The following is a 23,692-nucleotide window of genomic DNA, read 5'->3' as shown; positions in this document are numbered from 1 at the left end:
AGGTCGACCCGTGTTCGATTCCTCTGCCCCTCTCGGAGAGCCCAGCAAGCTACTGACAGTATGGAGCCCATACGGCAGAGCCTGGTAAGCTACCCGTACATATTGGATATGCCAAAAACAGTAACAATAAGTCTCTCAATGAGAGATGTTACTGGTGCCCACTCGAACAAATCAATGAGCAGCAGGATGACAGTGACAGTGACTTCAGACATGGGCTAGTATTTACTAGGTAATCAATAAAATAGAAGAATCAATGGGTGAATGGATTCATGAATGGAGGAGGCATGTTTTAACTTTAAAATGCTACTGTATTATTAAATGAACTACCACACACACAAATTTATATACATACATACACATACACACAACACACATGCATGTTGGGGAGGATCTTAGAAGCAATGTACTTAGCTTACAGGAAGGAAGACTGTGTTGAAGGGACAGGAAGGAAAACAGGACATGAACAAAAGTGGATGAACTGAACGTTAGAGCAGTGAAACTGGGGTTCAGAGTAATGCATCCGGGGCAACAGGAGCCTAGGATTTGGGCCCTTGACTCCCCGCTCTAATGAGTGCTTTTGTGAAATGCTCTAACACTCTGCCTGTCAGTCCCTCACTTTATAAAAGTGAACTGGCTAAAGAGGGCGACTCTGTGGGTAATGAGTCATGTTCCTATTATGTAGTCTCCCTGTCCTCTTTCCCGGCTCAGTTTTAAAAGCAGGGGCAGGAGTGGGAGCAGCGGTATCTGCTTCTCCCTTAAGCTCCCTAGTCACCCCCGCCCTCTTGTTTTAAATGTGCACAGGTGAGAAGACAGGAAAGCATCCTTGAAGGCAAAGAAAGTAAAGTACAAACGTCCCAGGCATGGAGGGTTAGGCACAGACCTGGCTCATGTCTGGGTTCCTGATGGATGAAGGAGGACATGTGGCCCTCTGTCCTGGGTGCCATCTCCTTCTTCACAACAGAGAGGACACTGCAATGACAGGTCTGCTGTCCACATCTCAAAAAAAACTAGCCTGAGGACTGGCAGAGCTGCCCTGGGTGGAGGGAAAGCTTGGTTTCTGCAGGTGGGGGAGAGATCACGGGCTACGCCATCCTCTCTCTCCTGGGTATCTCACGTACACGGCAAAGAGGCCTGGGTGTGGCAGGTGTTCATGAGACACAGCCCATAGCCATGACTCTCAATGCAAACAACTTGTTTATTTAAATGAGGCACGTTTCCTAAGCCCATTACATAATGGTCTCATTTGTTCCTGCCTTGTGGCCTTCTCTGTCCCTGCATTCCACACACAAGGGAAAGGAAGCTGAGAAGGGATCTGGGGTAACCAGAAGATGGACATCCGGCAGATCTATTTCCCTCCCTAACACTGCTAGGTACAGGGGTGCAGGTGCCAACCAGCAGGCTGGCCACCAGCAAACTCCCAGAAGGATAAAATGTAGTTCTTCCTCTCAAATACGACATGGGTACATGCCAAAAAGAAGCTGAGCTCCTAAACTCTGTGAGCAGAGTGTCCCAATACGACCCTCGACATGGTCTGTGCCCACAGTGATCATGGAAGCCAGGCTGGTTCTCTGGAGAAGCTGAGGTTTAAGCAGTTGTGATGAGTAGCAGTTACTCTGGCTTAAGGAGAACAAGACAAAATCAGGAGAAAATGCTGAGGGGAAATGGAGTGAGATGAAGAAAGACGCCGGCGAAAACATCACAGAGCATCTCCGAGGCGAGAAGAAGTCACAAAGTCTAGCACGAAGATGAAGTGTGAAATTGGGACGCTATCAATGCCTGGCTTGGGTCACGGTGAGCCTCGGCGATGAGTCACAGGGTAAAGATTCATCCTGGAGAGCAGGGGAACCATGGTGATATGCCAAGCTGAGAGAAGACAAGAGCTTGATATACAGCCAGTTACCAGACTGGCCAGCCCCTCAGATCCATGTGCAGTGCTCTTGAACAATAAAAAAGAAACAGTTCTGGGGGCCAGAGGGATAGTACAGCAGATAAGGGCGTTTGCCTTGCATGTGGCCAACCCAGGTGTGATCCTGGTATCTCATATAGTCCCCAAGCACTTCCAGGAGTAATTCCTGACTGTAGAGCTAGGAGTAAGTCCTGAGCACTGCTGCATGTGTCCCCCAATCAAAAACAACAACAAAAAAGAGACAGTTCTGTGTTGACTAAACCATTTCAGAGATGGGCTTGGGGGAGGGGACAAGTACCTCTTGAGAGATTTATGAAATTATATAATTGATGATAAAGCAAAATGGTGACATGTAGATCTCTCCAAATAGGCCACAGGGATACAGAAAGAAAGAAACAAACAAAAAGATCTATAAGACATAGCAGAGGTTGGGGGTATTACTCAGACAGAGCCCATGCTCTGCCTGTGTGATCCCTGGGTCTGAACACTGGCATCCCTAAAATAAAAGATTCTATCAACCAAGGTGAACCACAAGCTTAATTTCAATTCCAGTTCTCCTACTCTCACATCTTCTCTGAGCCCCACTCAATGTTAAGGGTACTCGGGCAGACCCTGCCCCCCAGCTGGCCAGACTGTTGCCCTCCCCCACCCCCTACTGCTCATCGTACCTGGTCAAGGCCCTTCTGTTTGCAGGCACATTTTGTACCTTCTGTGCCATGTGCAGATTGAGTTGAAGCAATAGCACAGCGGGTAGGGCATTTGCCTTGCATGCAGCCGACCGGAGTTCGATTCCCAGCATCCCATCTGGGTCCCCCACCCATCAGCAGGGTAATTGCTGAGTGTATGAGCCAGGAGTAACCCCTGTGCATTGCCGGGCAGGTGTGACCCAAAAATTAAAAAAAATAAATTAAAAAATAAAAATAAAACAGAGGCTCTGTATGCTTTGTCCTTCTTGCATATGAGTCAAACTTTCCAAAATGTATCCATGAGTATTTACAACATCCATTTTCATGGCCAACTTCTATAAGTCACGTTTGTGCAAGAAAGAAAGCACAAGATTTTCATCCAGTTGTGGCTTGGTTACCTGCCAGTGCTGTGATTCTACCCTGGTCTTCGACGAGCTAGTTGGAGAGAAAAGGGAAGAGCAAAGGCCAAAAAAATCCCTGAAGGAAAAGAGAGAGGAGGAGAGGGGAGAGGCTCAGGGCGGTCCTTGCACCCGCCCTGAATCTCCAAGGCTGACAGGATGTAGCACGCTCCTGTCGGCTCCCTTTAATCCCACCTCTGCCTCCCCACAGCCTCTTCCTTCCCTCCAGCGCACACTCGAAATTGAAGGCTTTATTTTCACTCTGCTCCTCCTCTCGCAGAATGTCCAGACAGGAAAGCCATTTGAGATCATTTTGGCCAGAGGTTTTCAAACTTCATTTTGTAGCAGAACTCTTTGTTCAAATGAAATTTTGCACTCAAAATCCAATAGACAAAAATCGATAAAGGGAAAGTTTCTGTAAGAGGAGGGATTCGGCGTTCCTTTCCTCACCCTCCACCGCCTTCCCTCGTGGCGCAGAAGCACAGCCTCAAATCCCTAATGTCCTCAGGTACATGCTTTTAAAACCACTGCTATGACCTTTCTGGTTATTTTAAGATGGAGTGACGGCAACCTAGAGGGCAGAAGACACTCGTTCAAGCTGCACTGCAAAAGGTACCGGATTTGGAAGCAGAATACACATCTCTGTGGACCCAGATGCACAGATATTCTGTGGTCTCTTTTGCTTTGTGTGCCCCACCTTAGGAGACCTCAGTCTCTGGGGCCATCCATTCCGAAAGGAGTCACCTGTACCTCTCATCTCTTCTCTCTCCTTGGTGAATCAGCTCCATCTCCCATCCAAACTCAATATCATCTCTGGCATTTAAAAGTTTATGCACTTGTTTCCTCAACCAAGAGCAAGCATACAGATTTTCAGTGTCCTAGACTATCCACTCTATGCTGACCTCACTGGGCCTTCAGCCTTCAGAAAGAAAAAGAGAGCTCCCTCTGCAGTCAGAGATAGACAAACAGACAGACAGACAGACAGACAGATACATACATACACAAACATGCACACACACACAACCTCCAACCAAAGCCCAGTGATGCAGATACCTTCTGCCTGTTTAATGTGAAGATAAAGTGAGATACTGAAGGAAAGGGAACTGAACTACCCATTCTAATTCATCCTTAACAGGTACCTCCACTCATCTATTAGATTTTCTCTAGTCATTTATCTGATTGTGTCTTTGACCAAAACTATTCACTTCCACACATCAGAATGATATGTACATCCTGAAGATACTTAAGCAGCAATTTCTAGGTGCTAAACATTGACTCTGGAGGTCTCACAAAATTCTCATCTCCTCCTGAGAGAGGCACAAGTGACATGGTCCTATGGGTGGTGCTCAGTTCAAGGAATTATGGAGAAATGAAAACACTCTGGTGCAAAATCCCAAAGGCAAGCAAGAGGAAGTGATGTCAAAGCTAATTCCTGACAGGTGAATTCCAATGACCCTTATAAAGCAGTGGATGGAGATATGAGAGGGAGATACACAGGAGCAAAACTTACTTCAGCATTCTCATCTTGCTGAGGATAAATGGAGTGCAACAGAGCTATGATGACTTACCCAAGTCACCAAATGGAGAACAATGGAGGTAGAAAGTCCATTTTCAAGGTCTGGCCCTCTGCTCAGAGCTTATTCCACCCCCACTAACTCTATAGCTGTGTGGTTTGCTCTTGTCTTTCATCTCATCTATAATTCCAAGCAAATAAAATGTTATCGGTGAAGTGTTTCCCGTCACCTCATTTAGAACAGAACAACTGGCCATACACTAGCCCATTACCCACTTGTAATTTCTTCTTGGATGTTATTAGTCTTATAAATGTATCCATTTGTGAATTATCTTCCTCTCTGACAAGAAAATAAGTTCTATGAGGAAAGAGGGTTAGTTCTATTCATTATATATTCCTGGTGCTTATAACAGTATCTGGGATCTGGAAGGAACCCATGTTGTATGCATGGATGGATGGATGGACAGATGGATGGATTGATTCTCATCTATCTAATACCCTCCTTTGATACTCAATGCTGTATTACATTCCTATAGACTAAAGGGGAGTCTTTAATCTTTGAGTTACAATTGATTTGCATCAAACAAATCAAATATGCAGGCTAGCAGAACAGTGAAGAGGCCGCTGCAGAATTCCTTGCAGGAAAGAGTATTTCTAGACTGGGGAGTTCCAACAGAAAAGGAAGCCTTCAGGAATCAGAACCCTCAGCCCTCAGGTCAAATATCAGTCTAAGACTGGGGAACTCCCAAAGAGAAGATGTCAGAGAAGGAAGGACATATCTCTAAAAAAGCAGCCATATCCCCAATGCTTGAAGATGACCCTCATTCCTGTATATGAAAGTGACTTCCAAACCATTTCAGGTTAAAATCCTCCAAACAACCTCTAATAAATGCTATCCTGTAGGGGTGAAGGAGAGACAGATGGCTTTGGAAAAGGGAGAAAAAAATGATTGTTTTGATAGGAATAAATGTCTAAAATCACATGCAAGTCCAAGTCAGGTCCACCTGATAGAGAAACAAATTACCTGATATCGACTGCCCACTGGGAACACATATAGCTGGCCACCCCCCACTTTCCCACTCCATCCATCATGCCAATTTCAGCCAAGCCCAGTTAGGCAGAACCAAATGGTTGTGGGTTGGATTCCTGCAATGTCAGGGAGAACAGAAACATTCTACAAACAATCTAATTCAAGTGCGCTCACTCTCCTACTTAGTCATTCATTCGTCCGACCAAGCAATCCAGATGACAAGTGAGACCCTCTAAGGGTCAGACACTGCAGTGCTCCTGTGCACAGAATACACGGCTGCTCAGATCTGGTCTCTATCCACAGGGTGTGAACACTCTGGTACTTCCCGGCTACGTTCTTCGCACGAAGCCATTAAAAAAAAAAAAATCAAATCATCGTCATGTGGTTAGAGTGCTCTATATCGGACATGTCTTGACTGTTTAATCAGCAGTTCGGCAGGCTTATCATCTCTCTCATTTGTCAGATAAGCTAGCCGTGGTGCAGAGACTTTTAGGAATTTGCCAGACATGAGGCAGCCTGTGATGGGAGAGCACAAATTTTAAACAGTGTCACGTTTTCCCCAAAGCCCTTCCATGTTCTTCTGCATAGACTCGGACATGTGCCACAGGCACCAGGCCCCCGCATGAGTCCTGGCACCACAACGTGCCCTGAGCACTCACAGCAGGGCCTGGCTCTCTGTAAGCCCTCAGTGAGGTTGCCCAGAATGGCGGCCATTATAACTGATACGCACACTACTATGTTACCGCATCACCTGTGGTGAAGTGGCAGCATTCAGGTAGCCCGTGAATGAAGAGGTAAACAGATGCTGCCTGCCCTACGGGGTGGCTCAAAGCCCACAGTCAGTGTCCTTGAGCAAAGCGGAAGGACAAGTTTGTAGCCCCAGAAAGCAATCCTGGACCTGAACAAAGAATGGGCTCCTTGAGGAGGCTGGTGACTCATCATACCCAGGTTCACTCCTTCATTCCAAGGCTGGGGGGATGCCTCAAGCATTGCAGCACATGTTTTGCTTGTCTGGGAACAATCCCGGAGCCGTAAGGTAGGAGGAGCCCATGAGCATCACTGGACGAGATTCAAAAGAACAAAATAGAAAACCAGAGGGCCACACCACCTCCCAGATCTGGCCTCCATGCTGGTTTTTCTCTAGTTAAAGGTGGGCAAAGGATAGAAGGAGGGAGGAAGGAGGTGCTGGGTCGTGAGGCCAAGAATATCTGTAGCTGGGCATGGAGAGTATCATGCTAAGTGAAATGAGTCAGAAAGAAAGGGACAGACATAGAAGAACTGAACTCATTTGTGGAATACAAAACAATGTAATATGAGACTGACACCCAAGGACAGTAGACACAGGGCTAGGAATATTTCCCCATAGTTGGAAGCCTGTCTCATGACCTGGGGGAAAAGGCAGCTGGAAGAGAGAAGGGATCACTAAGACAACGGTGGTTGAAGGAATCGTTCAGGATGGGAGATGTGTGCTGAAAGAAGATAAAGGACCAAACATGATGGACTCTCAGCAGTATACTGCAAACCATAATGCCCCAAAGTAGAGAGGGGGTAGGGGGAAATTGTCTGCCATGGAGGCAGGGGGAGGGCTGGAAAGCGGGGGGCGGGGGATACTGGGGAGATTGGTGGTGGGCATTGTGCACTGGTGGAAGGATGGGTGTTCGATCACTGTATGATTGAAACTCAAACGTGAAAACTTATAACTGTATCTCAGAGTGATTCAATAAAAAATAAATAAATAAATATTTTAAAAAGATGCCTATGGGGAAGAAAAAAAAATAAGAATAGCTTTTGCCTCCTGAGGGCCCAGTGGCCATCAGAGTTCTAGGTTTTGAGCCATTCCCAGTAACCTCTCACCATCAAGATGTCCCTCTTCCTGCGGACGGCTCTCCATAGACAATGTAAACAGCTCACCTGGCAGGAATCCAGCACTTGAGCACTGGCACAGAAAGGGGGAGTGGACACTGCAAGCACGTGAGTAAGGGCTTCTGCTCCCTTCTGGCCTGGACTGTGTTCCCCATTCTTGTTCTCATGAGCCCTCAAACAGGTCAGGATTACCTGCACCATTTAATACAAGCCAATGAAAACTGAAAAAATCCAGCCACTGTCATCAGCCACCTCTATCTCTCTAATTAGGGGACCTCTTATATCTGTATCCTAGCAGCCATGAATGGGCTAGAGTGATAGCACAGCGGTAGGGCATTTGCCTTTCACGTGGCCGACCCATGTTCGATTTCTCCACCCCTCTCGGAGAACCCCGGCAAGCTACCGAGAGTATTGCGCCCACACAGAGCCTGGCAAGCTACCCGTGGTGTATTCGATATGCCAAAAACCAGTAACAATAAGTCTCACAATGAGAGACATTACTGATGCCTGCTCAAACAAATCGATGAGCAATGGGATGACAGTGACAGTGACAGCAGCCATGAAGGGGCGTATGACTCTAATGCATCCCGCTACTCTTTTTGTTTGTTTTGCAACCACAACTGATGTGCTCAAGACTTACTCCTGATTCTGCTCAGGAGTCACTCCTGGTAGGTTCAGGGGACCACATGGGATGCTAAGGATCAAAACTGGGTCGACTGCCTACAAGGAATGTGCCCTATTCACTGTACTATCACTCCAGATTCATCTGCTACACTTTTATCCTACAGTAAAAATGAGCTCAGCCCTGGTGTGGCTGTGTGAACAGGCATCCTGGCCAATTTCAGGCAGGCAGACCTGCCTACCTCTCCTGGCTGGGGCTGCCTCTGAAATCCTTGGAGAGCTGAGACCGCCTATATATGGCAGAAGTGAAGAGTGGGTCCAAAACCCCTCCTATGCTTCTCCTGTGAGGATCTCTTTAGGAAAATGTCTTTTTCAGAATTGGATATTCCCATCCATCAAAAGTGGACATGAATAGCTAACTCCAAGGTACGGTTGGAGGATTAACAGACAAGAGGCATTGAAGTTCCTGATAAGCATTGCTTAGTGATCATAATAGAGAAGACAAGGTAATAACAATGAAGGTAACCATAAGAGGGAACACTTACTAAATATGCCAAGTTCTGTCCTTGACTTTTACACCAATGACCAGTGCTGATTAGGAGTACTCATCAATACTGTTATTACTGATCAATTTCCTGAAGACTACTGAATAAGCAGTGGGGACTATTTCTTATAAAGCTCAGCATTTCCTCAGCATTTGATGAACTGAATTTTCTCAGCAGATCAGAGCCTCTGTGAAAGGCCAAGCCCAGATTTGTGGGGTGAAGAGACCCGGATGAGTGTCAGTTTTGAGCCTTGGTCAGGAAGATTAGCATCAATTTAAACAATAATAAGAAAGGGTGCAGCTGACTATCCTACTATGAAGCAAAGGAATTTCATAATTTCCCTTTGGACACTACAACAATAAATAATTGTACATAAATACATCTATGTATATAATAGACCTAAAGTTCATGTATAAATGAAATGCTTGCCTTGACTGCAATGAATGCTCAACAAAATGTTCTGTCCTACCATATTTTATTCTATTTCATTCCATTTTTTAAAAAAATATTTGTCTGCCATTTTTCATTCTGTCCTATTGTTTTATCTAGTGTGTTTCTTTATGCACTGCTTAATTTGCCACTGTTTTCTATGAACACCTGTCTAATCTTGTATATTCATTTGTTTCTTTTAATAATACTTGTCACCTCATGGTTCCACGCTCAGGTCTGCTGGTGCTCGGGTTGGGGTATGTGTGTCAGGGTTGAACTCGGGGCCTTGTACATACTAGGTTGGTGCTCTATCACTTGGAACACCTCCCAGGTCCCGTTCATTAAATCATCTACCAAATTATCTCAATCCATCTTCCTAAAAGTAGTGGTAGAAATGAGCTAGTTTTGCAGCAAATTATAGGTTGAAAAAAATCCTTAAAATTAAACCCTACTATGAGTATCTTGAGACTGGAGAGATAGCACAGCGGTTGGGAGTCCACCTTTCACACAGCCGACCCGAGTTCGATTCCTCCGCCCCTCTTGGAGAGCCTGGCAAGATACGGAGAGTATCAAGCCTGCGCGGCAGAGCCTGGCAAGCTACCCGTGTGTATTGGATATGTCCAAAACAGTAACAATAAGTCTCTCAATGAGAGACGTTGCTGGTGCCCGCTTGAACAAATCGATGAGCAACGGGATGACAGTGACAGTGACTATGAGCATCTTAATTATAATTTTATTGTTTCAAGATACTCCAGTTTAAGAGGGGGAGTCAGACCTGACTCATGACCTTCCTGGATACCCAGCTATTGGTTAGGACCACTGAGGGACAAGAGTCATCACCAAGAAAGGTCCCTTCCTCATAGGCTTTCGGATATAGGACTTCAGAGAAGGAGCTAGAGAAACATAAATGAAATGCTTGATCAACTTCATCACACATGTATATTTATCACATGCTCAGTGTATGCTCAGTCTCATGCTAGGTTTGGGGGGGCACACATACCTAGATATAAAACAAGCCTGATGTCTGGTCAGTGGGGCTATACAGAAAGCTAACCATGTGAAAAAGACCCAGCCATACCACATCAGATCAAAGCCTCACTATTCTGCAGATGAAGAAACAGGTTCCAAAGTAGTCCACTATTACAGAGTGATGATAGGAGATGTTAGACATGTAAATCCCAGTCTCTCTACTTTTAGCCTTTACAGTTGGGAGCCAAGGTCCAGGAGAAGGTGCTTTGAGATGAATTTATTGGTAAGGATAAAGCCCCGTTTCCCCTTTCTCTGCCCCTTCTGAGTAAGTAAATAAATAAATGTGTGAGTGGAAGACAAGAGAAAGGCTAGCGCTGTAAGATATGCTGGGAAAACGTGGAGAAGCCAAGTTTGACTGGCGCTCCTAATTCAAGAGAGAGAATTTTAGTAGTGCTCGCAAGCAATACAGAGCAGTTGGAGAGGAGGAGGAAGGCAGCTCAGCTTCATCTAGAGCTGAGGCTGGCTGGGGGCCTGCCTCCTACACTAACTGACACGGTTGCCAGGACTCTGGCAAGAGATTCAGATTCAGCCTCAATGTGGAAAGGGCACATCTCATGGCAAGAAGACAAAATAACTTCTTTGGAAGCACTGATTTAGAGATGGCTAACTTTCCAGGAAAAATAATAAGAAGAAAAAAGCATATTTGGTCTGAATTTAAATGGCCACACAAGTAAAGTCCCTTGGTTTGGAATCACTAAGAAACAATCACTGATTTCCCTTGGATACCTATGCCAGGCAAGTGGAAGTGAAGTTAGAGAAACGGAGAAGGGTGTCCAAATCCCAGGCTATGGTGTCACTCCTGTGACAGCCCTGCATCCCTTCTCCAGTCTTCCAGGGATCCTGTTCCTCTTATGTAAAGGCTGCTATGAATGGGAGACCACAAACTGATGCTTAAAAATCCTGATGCAGCTGCTGCTGGCCAACCTTCAGAAATGTCACTGTCTATAGAAGGGTGTTACAGAGAATTTCTGTCACCAAGAAGTCTGCTTGGAACATCATGTCTCTCTCCCACCCCTTCGTAGACTGCTGCACTCTGCCCAATTGAGAGTGAAAAGACAGCTCTGCGTATGAACACAAGAGACACTTTTGTATTATTTTACTGGATTCTACTATGGGTCACGCCCATGAGGTACTCATACAATCATGAAACTTTGTCATTGCTCAGGTGTTGAGAATCCCACCTTAAAGTTCTCAAGGCATCAAGAAGGCAAAAGAGTTGTCCAGATGAGACAATGCATGAATAAAAGATGCTGTATTTAAACTCAGGTCTGTGATTCCATTAAGCTGAAATTCATTTTACTGTATTATGATATCCCTCCCATAATAATGGGAAATCTAGACCATAAAAAGTATCTAAAAAGCAGCCCAAAAGAATGAGAAGCTTTAGAGAAAGACTGGAAGAAGAAGACCTAAAGGAGGAAGAGAAATGCTTAATTCTTTCTCCTGTGACTCCTACCACTCAGACCATTATTCCCTCCCCACAATTATAAACCAGATCCTCTTATACTCTGGATTAGTTTCACCTTCCACATCATATTTAATTCTCACAAAAATGCTGCGAAGGAGAGAGGACACATGTCACTCTGCATTTAAGAGATGAGGAGGCTAAAGTTAAAGGAACAGTTGAGAGTCCAGAAAGGCAGCAACAAACCTGGAATAATTCAAGTGTAGCCTAAAACGGGGAGGATTAGAAACAACATTACTTGAAATATTTTCATAGCACCACTCGGGGCAATAAAACATCCCGCCCCCAGCTTTATTAAGATATAATAGACAACACTGGCTCTGTTTCAGAATGCTTCTGCACTATTGATAGGAATGGGAATGAGAGTAATTGTGGAACACAGAATGGAGGTTCCTCAAAAGCTCACAATAATCTACAATATGATGCAACAATCCTCTTCTGACTACAAATTCAAAGGACATGGCATTACTGTGCTGAGGAGATACCTGCATTTCCTTATTCGTTGCAGCATTATTTAGAGTGGCTGAGACAAGGCTGAAACACTTTTCAACAGGACTGAACATGCTTGGACATGTGCACCTATCACCCACACACAAAACAGGCTTGTTCTTACTTTGAACAACCTCTTTGGCTATTCCCTAGTCGATTCTCCGCTATTCCATTCCATGGCAAGAAATGCAGGCCCTGACACATAAATAGATTTCACATCTTACTAATGGGTCGAACAGAAATTGGGAAAAGAACCACTAACTTTAAGGGCTTAAGAATCTGAGAACTATTTCAAAGGATCTAAAGGATTCCAACATGGAAGAAAAAATAATAGATTCCTACTTCACTGCTAAATATGGTAGAACTATGGCTAAAGGGCAGAAACTCACTGCTCATAAATTTTAGGTCAACATGAAGAGGTCCTTCCTAAAAGACAGAAGCTTTCCCAGAATAGAAAGATGACCTTGTGAAAGGTAGTGAGCTCCCTGGAACTCAAGCCATGCAAACTGAAGCCTGAAGCTCACTTGAGGATGCCAATGGCCTTGAGAGTGACCGCTATATTGCTTTCCGGGTCAAAAACACAATTTAATATCTTTTTTTCTCTCTCATTTCTCTCAATGACAGCAGCCACCACAGGAAATACTGTCTTTGGTGTCAGAGTCAAAGGATACAGAAGAAAATAGAGATGTTGGATTTGGTTTCACTCAGAAACTGGGGAAGGATCTACACCTCTCTGCAAGCTCTGAAAATAGAAACAAGAAGTAAAACAGCAGGGAAGAAGGCTGAGACGGATAAAAGTGCAAAAGAAAAAAATCAACAAAAAGAAAAGAATGGATGTAGCCTCTGCATTCTTCTTTTCTCACTTTGGGCCCAGAGAACCTGCCTCACGTCCTCCTGCTCTGCAATGGGAATGCAGTTGAGCTATCTCTCAAGGACTACTTCTGCTCTCATTTTCTAGTCTTCTTTGTCTCCTTTATCCTGGGTTCCCACGATAACATGCATGATGCTTACTCAGCCACCCAGGAAGTTAAACAAGAACAGCATTATGTGACCTAGCCCCTTTCCCACCCCTCCCTCCGCTCCCCCAGTGGAGGGGAGAAGGAAGGAGCCCTGAGCATTGCAGCCTATTGCAATGTCCTGGTGCTGACTTAGCATCACAGCCCATCCAGTCCGTGGGTCACAAAGTTCAATTCATTAATTTGGGTGTTAGAGGGAGGCTGCCAGGTCTGGTGCTGCCATGAATAATGATGGATCACCAGGTGAGGGCCTAGCAAACTCTGCTGCTTAATCAGACACAAAGAGTCTCCTCAGGCATTAATGTAGGCCAAGTGCTTCCCAGCCAATCAGCCCCAATTTCAGTTTAATGGTGCAAATTGTTACCACACAGAACAGCCTCTCCATGCACAACTCAGACTCAAACTGGGTTACTGATTTATTCCCTTTTTTTTTTTTTCAGATCAGGCAGAAGTAACTGCCTGGTCATTGTCACAGCATGGGAGGTAAAGGCAAGGATTCACGGGAGTGGGGGGCGTGCGGGGGGCAGCACATGCTAAGACCAGAGCCCCCATTTCTGCCCTACCACTTTGTCTATGCCCTTGTTTGGGGAGCCCACGCTCTGCTTATGAACACTGGATGTTTTTTTTTCCACAGTCTGCAGGACACAATTCAAGGCTTCACCACCAGACTTCTCTGGCTTTACCACCCACCCAACTTCTCCAAGCAATCCCAGCAGCAGTCACAACAAACTACATCCACTCCCCCTCTCTCCCACAAAGGGCTATGCCCTCACATCCTGATGCCTCTGTGTGCCTGTAGATGCTGAGGGCTCTGCTTGAAATGCCTTTAATTACTCCCTCTGTTCTCACCTCGCTTCTATCCACCAGCCTTTAATCCAGAAGACACTGGCCACAGGAAAAGGTCCTGGAGAGTCAGAGAATGTTGAAGGCACTTTCTGCCCAGAGGAGACATGCAAGGAAAGTGAACTTAAAAATAATGAATAAATGTGTAACTTAGGAAAACACATTTCAAGCTTCCAACCTTTGCTTCTAACAGTCACAGAAAATGAGAAAAAATATTCCGTCGCCAATTAATCCAACTTCCCAGGATGTAATAGCTGCAAACAGCAGTCCACTTGGGAGCTTCTGTAGCCTGTTGCTTGTGCAGCTTACCCTAGGGGACCTTACAGACAGACCTTTCCAGTGAGCATTCATGTCTACCTTCATGCTGCCCCCCGTATTAGGACAGGTGGGCTGGAGCAATAGCACAGTGGGTAGGGCATTTGCCTTGCAAGCAGCCGACCCGGGTTCAATTCCCTCTCGGAGGGCCCAGCAAGCTACAGAGAGTATCCCACTCACATGGCAGTGATTAGGACAGGTATGTTGAGTGCTTTGGGAATGCTCCAGGGCACAGAGTACACACTGGTTAAATGATCTTACTCATCCCACCAAGATGAAAATGAAGGAATATATAACTGAGGGGGCCAAACTCATGTTCTTCAACTGCCTGAAGATCTACATCGGCAAGAGAGGCTTTACCGAGTTTAATATGCATTAAAGGCAAGACTTCTGAAAAGTAGCCCACCCCTGTTGGATGTGGGATCCAAGTCATGACACTTCTCTCAACAAATGGTAGTCTCTACCTTTCTAAAAATCACAAAGACATTCCCTTTCTTAATTACACCCACCACTAAATGCAACTTCCTATTGAAAGAAAGTGAAATAATGAAATGAGCTCCTGCAAAGATATTATTCTAAGTGTTCAGGAAACATACTTTTCTTTATATTTCATCACTTTCCCTCTGCCTGTCTGAGTCCTCCATTGTGTGAAATGATCCGCAAAGATTCTTGTTTTGCAAAACTTTATCCTTAGCTTCCCTGTGCTTCAAATTGGCTCAGGCCCTTCACAAGTAGAACTGCACAAATTAAAACTGTTTATTCAGTCGTCTCTATTTCCAATATATATGCTCGATGTGAATGGCGGCAATGATGAAGGTAACAGTGGCTTTCATTAATGAAGTGCAGAGGGGATGAGCCATGAAAGTTCCTATCTCTTTATCCCATACTCTCAACCCCTTGTTCACTCCCATCATCATCTCTGCCTTAGTTTCTTCTCTTCCTGTTCCCTCTTATCATTCCCCTTACCCCCTAGGTGTGATTTGGAGACTTGCATAAACTCAGGGAAAGGGAATAAGGAATAGGCAAACTTGGCTCCTGAGGACTCCAACACTATCATGAAGAAGTCTCCTACCCCTCCCATAGAACACCTGAATAAAGAGCTGTGCAAAGCAGTGATCTTACCCCTACCAGCTATTAAAGGTGCTGAGCTGTGAATTCCTTGAGCAAGTTGCCATGCGCCCAGTGGGTGAGAGGGTTATTATTAATTAAGGGAATTGAGAATCCCTGCTCTTCTTCTGAGAACCCCCTCATTAGATGCACATCCCAGGATTCTTCTATATCTCCTAGTAAGCAGAATCCAATCCGGAGGATCGGAAACAATACCAATTTGTTTCTAAGACTCATCTAAACCTCAAAAATGCTCCCTTTTTTGTCTTATTTTTGGGCAACATTTGGCAGTATTGAGGTATTACGTCTGGATCTGAGCTTCAAGATCACTGCTGCCAGGACTTGGGAGACCATATGAGGTAGCAAGGATTGAACCTAGGTTGGCTGCATGCAAGGCAAACATTCTAACCACTGTACTACCCTTACAGACACTGAAAAAAATGCTGTTTATTCTCTAGCACATAATTAAATTCCACCCTAACATGTTGTAAAAATTACTATCAAGAATTTAAACCATGCCTGGTGTCAAGGAAAACATCAATACTGCTGAGAAAAAAATCAAAAGGTCAAGAATTGTGATTTCTCAAGGTCATCTTGAAGTTTAGTTGCCAGGAATGGGGAAATTGAAAGATGTAGAGGGTGCTACTACACAGGGGAATATGAGGGGAAAATGTAGGTTCCTACTATTAATTAACTGTATGACCTTGCATCGTCTCATTCTCTCTCATTATTTTTCCCTCCTCTGAAATTAACTTACTTAAGTTGAAAAACAAAAACAAAAATTTCCAGTTACACACTGTTTGCCTTCCTGACATGGAGACAGACAGATAAATAAACAGACTTAGATAAAATAAAATACAATTTAAACTGAGTGGAGAGTTCGAATATAGAAAGATTCCTTCCAGTACAAAATACAGAAATGTCGTGTAATGTTTCTCTTGGATTTACATATATGTGTATGTGCGCAATTCATCACAAACATATGTACATATTGCAATGAATGAGAAAGTGAAGAATTTCTCATTTGATGAAGACATGTCTATAACCCAAATTTAGCAAGTGTCTAATATAAATGAGGTACTATTCTGGGCTCTGCTGACAGAGCAGTGAACATGACCGACTCTATTTTTATGAGATGCACTTTCTAGAGATAAGTTATATTTGAGAAGGGAAAGAAGCAACCCTGGGCTTTTTCAACCAGTCACAGAGCGTGATTAGAGGTGGGTATTTGGTCACAAATAAGGACTGAGACAAATTGAGAATTTATTACTTAGGAGAAGCCAGGCCAAGCAGTAGGCTGGCCAAGTGCTTTATCAGCACCAGGGACAGCTCCTTATCTGTGAGTTGTGCTTTGCTGGGCACAACTTTCAACTTGATGTGGGCAAAAGACCTGGCAGAGCCTCAAAGCACTTGGGGCCCGGGAGAGGGGTGTATAGGACCCGACTCAACTTTCATGGCTCCCTGAGTTGTTCCACAGTTGTCCCCACCGACAAAGGTTTCCCAGTAAGTGTGTAGCTCAGGTTCCTGAACATCATAGACTCCAGATTCAGGAAATTTTTTTTTAAAAGCTAAACAGAAGGGGAAAAAAAACCTACACGACATCTTCTAAAATGCCTCCCATGATTCTTTTCTCATTCCTACCTCTGCCTTCTATTTCTCCTGCCATCTGTAGCCCTAAAAAGTGTGCACTTGACTGGAAATGTATCACTTGAGGCACCTGTGGTGGAGTGAAATTGATTAGGATTTCATGGTCTCATCCAATTTCAGCTAGCAGCAGGTGAGGGAGGGGAAAATGTTCAGTTAGGGGATAGTCTCATACTTTCTGCTTTTAAAGCAAAGTTTGGGAAGAAAGGTGGTGGTTTTGTTCCTCTAGAGAACTTCCCACCTTTGGAACTATTATGCTGAAGATTTTCACTGAATCCATCTGAAGATCCCCTTAAAAATATCCTTCTCTGCTAGGGCAGTGTTCTTTATTTACTTTTTAAAAACACTATAGGGGCCAGACCAATAGTACAGCAGGGAGGGCATTTGCCTTGCACGTGGCCAACCTGGTTTTGATCCCCACAGCACATATGGTAACCTGAGCACCACCAGGAGTAATTCCTGGGTGTAGACCCTGGAGTAAATAAACCCTGAGTACTGCTGAATGTGGCCCAAAAAGCACACAATAAGTTAAAAAATAAAACATCATATCAATACTTAATTTTGGAGTGAATTTGCATGATCCAGGTTGTCAAACATCCTGATGGTACACTTAGGCTCTAAAGCCTTTAAAATTATAAATAAATGCTACATCATTTTTTCTAAAATGACTCCCACCAGTACTTCTTTGGAACTCAATTCATTAGGACCAGAAACCCATAAAGCACAATACTCCTAGGGCTAGGGAGTCTCAAAGCCTCATATAGGAATAGAGAACATAAGTTTTACCCTTCAAGGGAGTAGGTATTTAATGCATTAGATAAAAGTATAAGATATGGTCTTCAAACAAAATAAATGAAAACCTTCTTTATAGTCACTAATTTCATTCCCTATCATTAAATATTCCAACTATTATGGCTGATGTTTATAAAACCTCTGCTTAAAAACATATCTCCTTTTGTTTTCCCTGGTGTTTCCTTGACAGATTGTATGAAAACCCCTTTAATGGTGTGATACAGGTATAGTATGGCTTTGGTATAACCTCTTCTGTTTCCAGAGCTGCCCTCTAAACTAAGGATTACCACTTGGAACAGAAGAGTGACTGGTTCAGGGGTAAGGTGAAAAAATAATCCCCAAATTACCCATGTCTATATCCCTGAAGAGAATTAAAACTATAGGCAAATTAAAGATATTACTCAAATGACCTTCTACAGGTAGGATATATTTGCTTACACAGATTAGTCCAATATGATGACAAGTCTTCTTGTAAGTATAAGAGGGAGGCAATAGAAGAGGTCAAAGTGTTGTGGCCTTAGAAGGACATGACTGATTCTTCTTGGTGTTGTAGATGGAGGACGGGGCTGCTTTGACAAATCAGAGTGGGAAAGGGAACAGACTGTCCCCTGGAGCCTCCAGACGGGGCCCAATCCTGCTGCCAAAAATAGGACTCTGACCCAATAAGAACTGCTTCAAATTTAAGAATGACAAAACTGTAAATAGCAATGACTTGTTTCAAGCCACTTAGCTGCAGTCATTTATTACAACATTCAGAAAAAAACTAGTATATAAATGAACACAATAAATACTAGTTTGGCTTGGCATTATGGGTAAAAATGATAAACACTCTGGGAATGGAGCCATAGTCCAGTACGTAGGGCACTTGCCTTGTATGTGGCTGACCCAGGTTCAATCTCCAATACCCCATTGGTTATCCCAAAGCTGCCATAAGTGATTCCTGAGTGCAGGGCTAGGAGTAACCCTTGAGCATGGCTGGATGTGGCCCCAAAATAAACGAACTAAAATGATAAATTGGCCCTTTTTATCTCAGCAATGCTCGCCTACCAAGTACTCTTATACTCAGTCTTCACTTAGACCTGGGGAGAGAATGAAACCTGCATAGAGAAGATCAAAGTGAAAAAAGAGACAGACTCTGAAGATTTTTGCTTGAACACTCTGAACTCACCCTTCCATAGTACCTGCAAGCCACATACACTCTAATACCTGGAGGAACTACAAATCTTATTTGTCCTTTGTCTAGTTTGAGTTGAATTTATTCACTTGCACATAAAAAAAAGATGCCCTGACTAACACAAGCATGGTGGGGCAAACACCACCTCTTGAAATATCCTATTCCAATTTTGGAGACTTTTGTTATTGTGCCTTTTTAAATAGAACTGACACCGTCTGCTGTACAGCTACCCAGCCCCCAACTGCCTAAGGTCCCACACAGGACACATTTAGCTCTCAACTCTCCTTGAGAGATACTTTGGATTTGAAGTAGGAATCCACACCAAGATCCCTATGTCTTCTCTTCTCCAGGCTAAATCCCCCCAGTTATTTTCAGCATTGTGCTAAGGTGGTTTTAAACCTTTTCACAACCCTGCAGGTTTAATCTTCCCTGGACACACTTGTTCCTTATCGTGTTTTTTTTTCTTAATGGTATCACAACCAAGTGCAATATTCCAAGACATGACTAACCAGGTCAGCATATCCCTGTGAGATGCTAATGTTAATGGAATCTAAATAGAAACAAATCTGCAAGTGTTTTGCTTCAGTGTGTTGAGTCATTTCTCTGTGCTTCAAGGCAATCCTCATTTAGTTCTTAGAATTAATGGTTTTGGAGGGGTAGAAGCAGGGGGGTCACAGGTTCTCAGGATGCCTGGGGCTCTATCAGGCATTTTCAGCCAACTGAGCTGGTGGACCAATGCATGCTGTTGGGGACAACACCCAGAGATACTCAGGAGCCTTTCGGGCTGAACCTGGTAATGCTTTGGCAATCACGGTGTGCTGGAGAATGAATGGAGGTCAGCGACATACAAGATGCATGTCTTAATGCCTTTACTTTCTCCCCAGACCCATGAAAAATATTCAGAAGTACATAGCTGTGTTTACAGTTATACCTACTAAATTTCGTCATGGGGAGATGAATATTGAGGTAATAACTAATATACTGGATCTCAATTTAGATAAGCCTGAATTCAAATCCTGTCTTCACTACTAATGGCAACATGATCTTGGGTAGCTGCATTAATCTCTCTCAATCTTAGCTTCCTCACCATAGAATAATGATAAAACCTTCCCCATAGGATTGTGTAGGAATAAATAAGATAATGTATGGAAAGTACTTGGCAGAGTGCCCAGTATGGTCTAAGATTTCAGAAAATGGTGCCTTTTGTAATATTCAGTAAGAAAAAAATATGGCCGAGCTTTCTAGCTCACTATTATCCTCTTCCTCTGTACAGATGTACACAACAGTGTGGGGAGAGAAAGGAAGACAAGGAAAAGATGAGGAGGGGAAGGAGAAAATGGAACTAATCTTCCCCATTGTCTGGGTTCACATCCAAAGTTCAAGACTTTGCTTCCAAAAAAATGGAACACCCCACTTCTCACACATTTGATGTGCACAACATAAAGAATGTGGTTTGAAAACAGGATGTGAAATTGATTCCTGGAACCCCAATACATGATGGAGAAATGAAGGTTTTGGAAAACCCAGAAGGAAACATGCAAGCAGGTTCTGACACTATTCAGATAGAAAGCTCATCTCCCCCATTACAGGTGGGGGAAGCAGCTTCAGAGAGGGACTTCCAGCAGACTCTAGTTAAGCTATTGTTGGAGGAGGTTGATTCCTAGTTGTTCTTGCTCTACATATACGCAGAGGAGAGTTGAACATCCATCATTAATACTAGCCAAAGCCACATGGGCTGTCAAGTGGAGTTACATTCATGGAAAGGGCTAGTGCTTAGAGGATTGGAGCTGGGTAGGAAGGCTGCCTGCTATTAAGATCAGATAGGAATGAAGCACGAGTTGAGATGTGGCCAAATGGTAGCACACATGCCAGCCATGTGGAAATCACTGAGTTTGATCCCTGAATCTGCACGGCCCTCAAGCACTTAGAAAACAGCCAGGAATAGCTGCCATTGAAAGATATTAATGACATGGATGTTCTGAAAGGACCTACATCTACCAACCAGCAGGCCAAGCACCTGACCAGTCCATTAAGAAACAACAACATTAACTGTAATTCAAGGCAAAATGGATATAATGTCCCCTACTAGTTAACAGGTCACGGTCACTGTCATCCGTTGCTCATTGATTTATTTGAGCGGGCACCAGTAACGTCTCTCATTGAGAGACTTATTGTTACTGTTTTTGGCATATCCAATATGCCACGGGTAGCTTGCCAGGCTCTGCCGTGCGGGTGTGATACTCTCAGTAGCTTGCCAGGCTCTCTGAGAGGGGCGGAGGAATTGAACACAGGTTGGGGGCGTGAAAGGTGAACACCCTACTGCTCTGCTATCGCTCCAGCCCTGGCTGGAGTTAACAGGTAAGATATTTTATAATACGTGTAGGTTCACATCAAATTCCTAGGATATTTTCTATCAATCTGAATCCTTCAAGAATTTTCCTAAAAGCCACCGATTATATGTTATTTACTCTAAGGTTAATGAACTGACCTTACATGCCTCATTTCCAGATCCATCCTAAGTGCTCACCCAATGTGTCAGTCATGGGCAGTGTAGATTCATTCCCAAACTTCTTCCTTACCTTTGAGCTTCCTGTGGGTCATGTTGTATAATACAGAGTTTATGGCACCAAGCCAGGGTTCTAACTGCTATAAGTAACTGCTCAAACCTAAGAGCATGGGAAAAGGCAGGCCATAACCCCCTTCTCCATAAATTCCTGGTAACCTAGCAGCAGTAGAAGTGGTAGTAGTTGTAGTAGTAGTTATAGTTGCAGTCACAGTCATCATTATAATAGAAGCAGTAGTATTAGTAGAAGCAGCAGGAGATGCAGATAGAGTAGGAGAATTAGAATTGGTATTAGAATCAGAAGTAACTACCAAGGAACATTATTTCTATAAAGCACACATAGAACACATAAAAATTAAATAAAATAAAACACGTGTACACAGACACACATACAGAAATCATCAGGTTGACCCATATAGCTTAGGCAGGGATGTGGCTCAGTGGTTTAGTGCTCTCTTTGCATGAAGGAGGCCTTGATTTCACTCCCGGCACCAAACCATTGAAACTGTACAGAAGATCCAGGATGGTTTCACACACCCAGGTGTATTTTATAGTTATATCCAGGGGAAATGTGCGAATTATATGCCACTGCACTGCTCCACACCGACCTTTGCCAGATATGGTTAGAGAGTGTCCTATCGCCTCAGAATGAGTTACAGATTATGCCATGGGTGAAGAAAACACCCCTATGTAAGGACAAGGTTGGCAAAGCTTTAAGATACCTATCTCTACCTAGAACCACCATTACAAAAGACTGGCTTTAATCAGTGTGCACCTTTTACAGTCTTCCTTTTCTGCTTCTTTTTCCACTCCTTTTTTATTGTTGTTGTTTGTTTTGCTTTAAAAAGGCTTTTTTTCTTCACTGCAGTAATAAACCTCTGCAGGCAGGATCCCACTGATGAATGCAAACATTAGTGGAGAAAAACGTTAAAGAGAAGCATGATATTGGCAGAGTCTCAAAATTATCCCTCGACACACACACACACACACACATACACAAAGGTATATTAACTATTGTGGTGGTTTTAACAGTCACAAATTCTTTAATACATCTCCTTCCAGAGGTGGGTCTTAATTCCCATCACATGTGCTAGATTTAGTTACTTGCTTCTAGACATAGAGCATGGAATAAGAAAAACTGGAAGCTCAAAGAAGAGAAAACAGGCAAACAACATCTAAAATGTATTAACAGAGTTAATATGATCAGTGCTAAACCAGGATATAGGGGGACTCTCTCAACAGGACAAAACAGAAAGGTAAGTTACCTCCCTGTTGTTCTTCAGTCCCAGGCTAAGTACAAGAATTCCCCCAAGCAAACCCAAATTGAGGGACATCCTGCAAAACACCTAAGCAGGACTATTCAGAAGTGTCAAGTTGCTAATAAGCAAAGATTGCAGAGGAGAAGGAAAAATGCTACTGAGAAAGGACAATGGAGGTGATGCTGTATGGGGCATAGTGCCTGGAACACAAAGAGGAAGTCAGAGGGAACTCTGCAGGAAGGGAACAACATCTTTAGTGCACAGTTTCATTCAGTGTTAATGTCTCAGTTTTGACACATGACTGAGAAATACACTGACTGCAGGTGTCAGGGAAATCTCTGTTCTTCCTTTGCAACTCTTTTGTATGTCAAAATATGATTTCATGGCATATATCCAAAAGACTAGAAGCAGCCAATATTGGTGGGACTGTGGTAAAAAGAAAACCCTCATTCACTACTAGTGGGATGGATGTAGTCTGGTTTAAACTCTCCAGAAAACAGTGTGGAGACTTCTAATGAAACTAAGAATAAAGCTTCCATCTGACCCAGCACTTCCACTTCTTAGTATCTACCCCAAAACAAACAGAAAATCATTTCAAAAAATATTCACACAGTTATGTTCATTTCAATGCTCAGTACAATTGCCAAGGATATGAACAACCCAAAATGTCAAATAACCAAAACGTCCAGTGATAAAAGACAAATGGGTAAAGTCGATGCAATGTAGAGCTACTATACAGACACAGTGGAATATTACACAGCTTGAAGGAAAGTTGAAATCATGCCGTTTACCGCAACTGGGACAGAACTGAAAAATATCATAGTTAGTGAAATTAAACACAGGGAAAAGGACAATTTCTGCATGACTTCACTCATGGGTCGTATACCGAGAAACAAAATAAGGAAATAGATCATATCGGATAATAACAAATCCTCAGCCTGAGACTGCCGAACAGTGGGTGGGGTGGGGGAAGGAAGAGGTAGAAGTAACATAAGGGCAGTGGTG

The 23,692-nt window shown here is 43.6% G+C and overlaps 1 protein-coding gene and 1 pseudogene across 4 annotated transcripts in view; one reads left to right on the top strand and one right to left on the bottom strand.

Annotated features, from left to right (window-relative positions):
- ASTN2 (astrotactin 2) overlaps positions 1-23,692 on the bottom strand; it is a 1,092,638-nt gene that overhangs the window by 887,358 nt on the left and 181,588 nt on the right. The gene's annotated exons all lie outside the window — the stretch shown is intronic.
- On the top strand, positions 14,055-14,165 carry LOC129400895 (small nucleolar RNA SNORA70; annotated as a pseudogene).

The sequence above is a fragment of the Sorex araneus genome, chromosome 1 (assembly GCF_027595985.1).
Source record: "Sorex araneus isolate mSorAra2 chromosome 1, mSorAra2.pri, whole genome shotgun sequence".
Taxonomy (NCBI): Eukaryota; Metazoa; Chordata; class Mammalia; order Eulipotyphla; family Soricidae; genus Sorex; species Sorex araneus.
The sequence above is the reverse complement of the archived record's forward strand: the minus strand, read 5'-3'. Positions and strand labels throughout refer to the sequence as shown.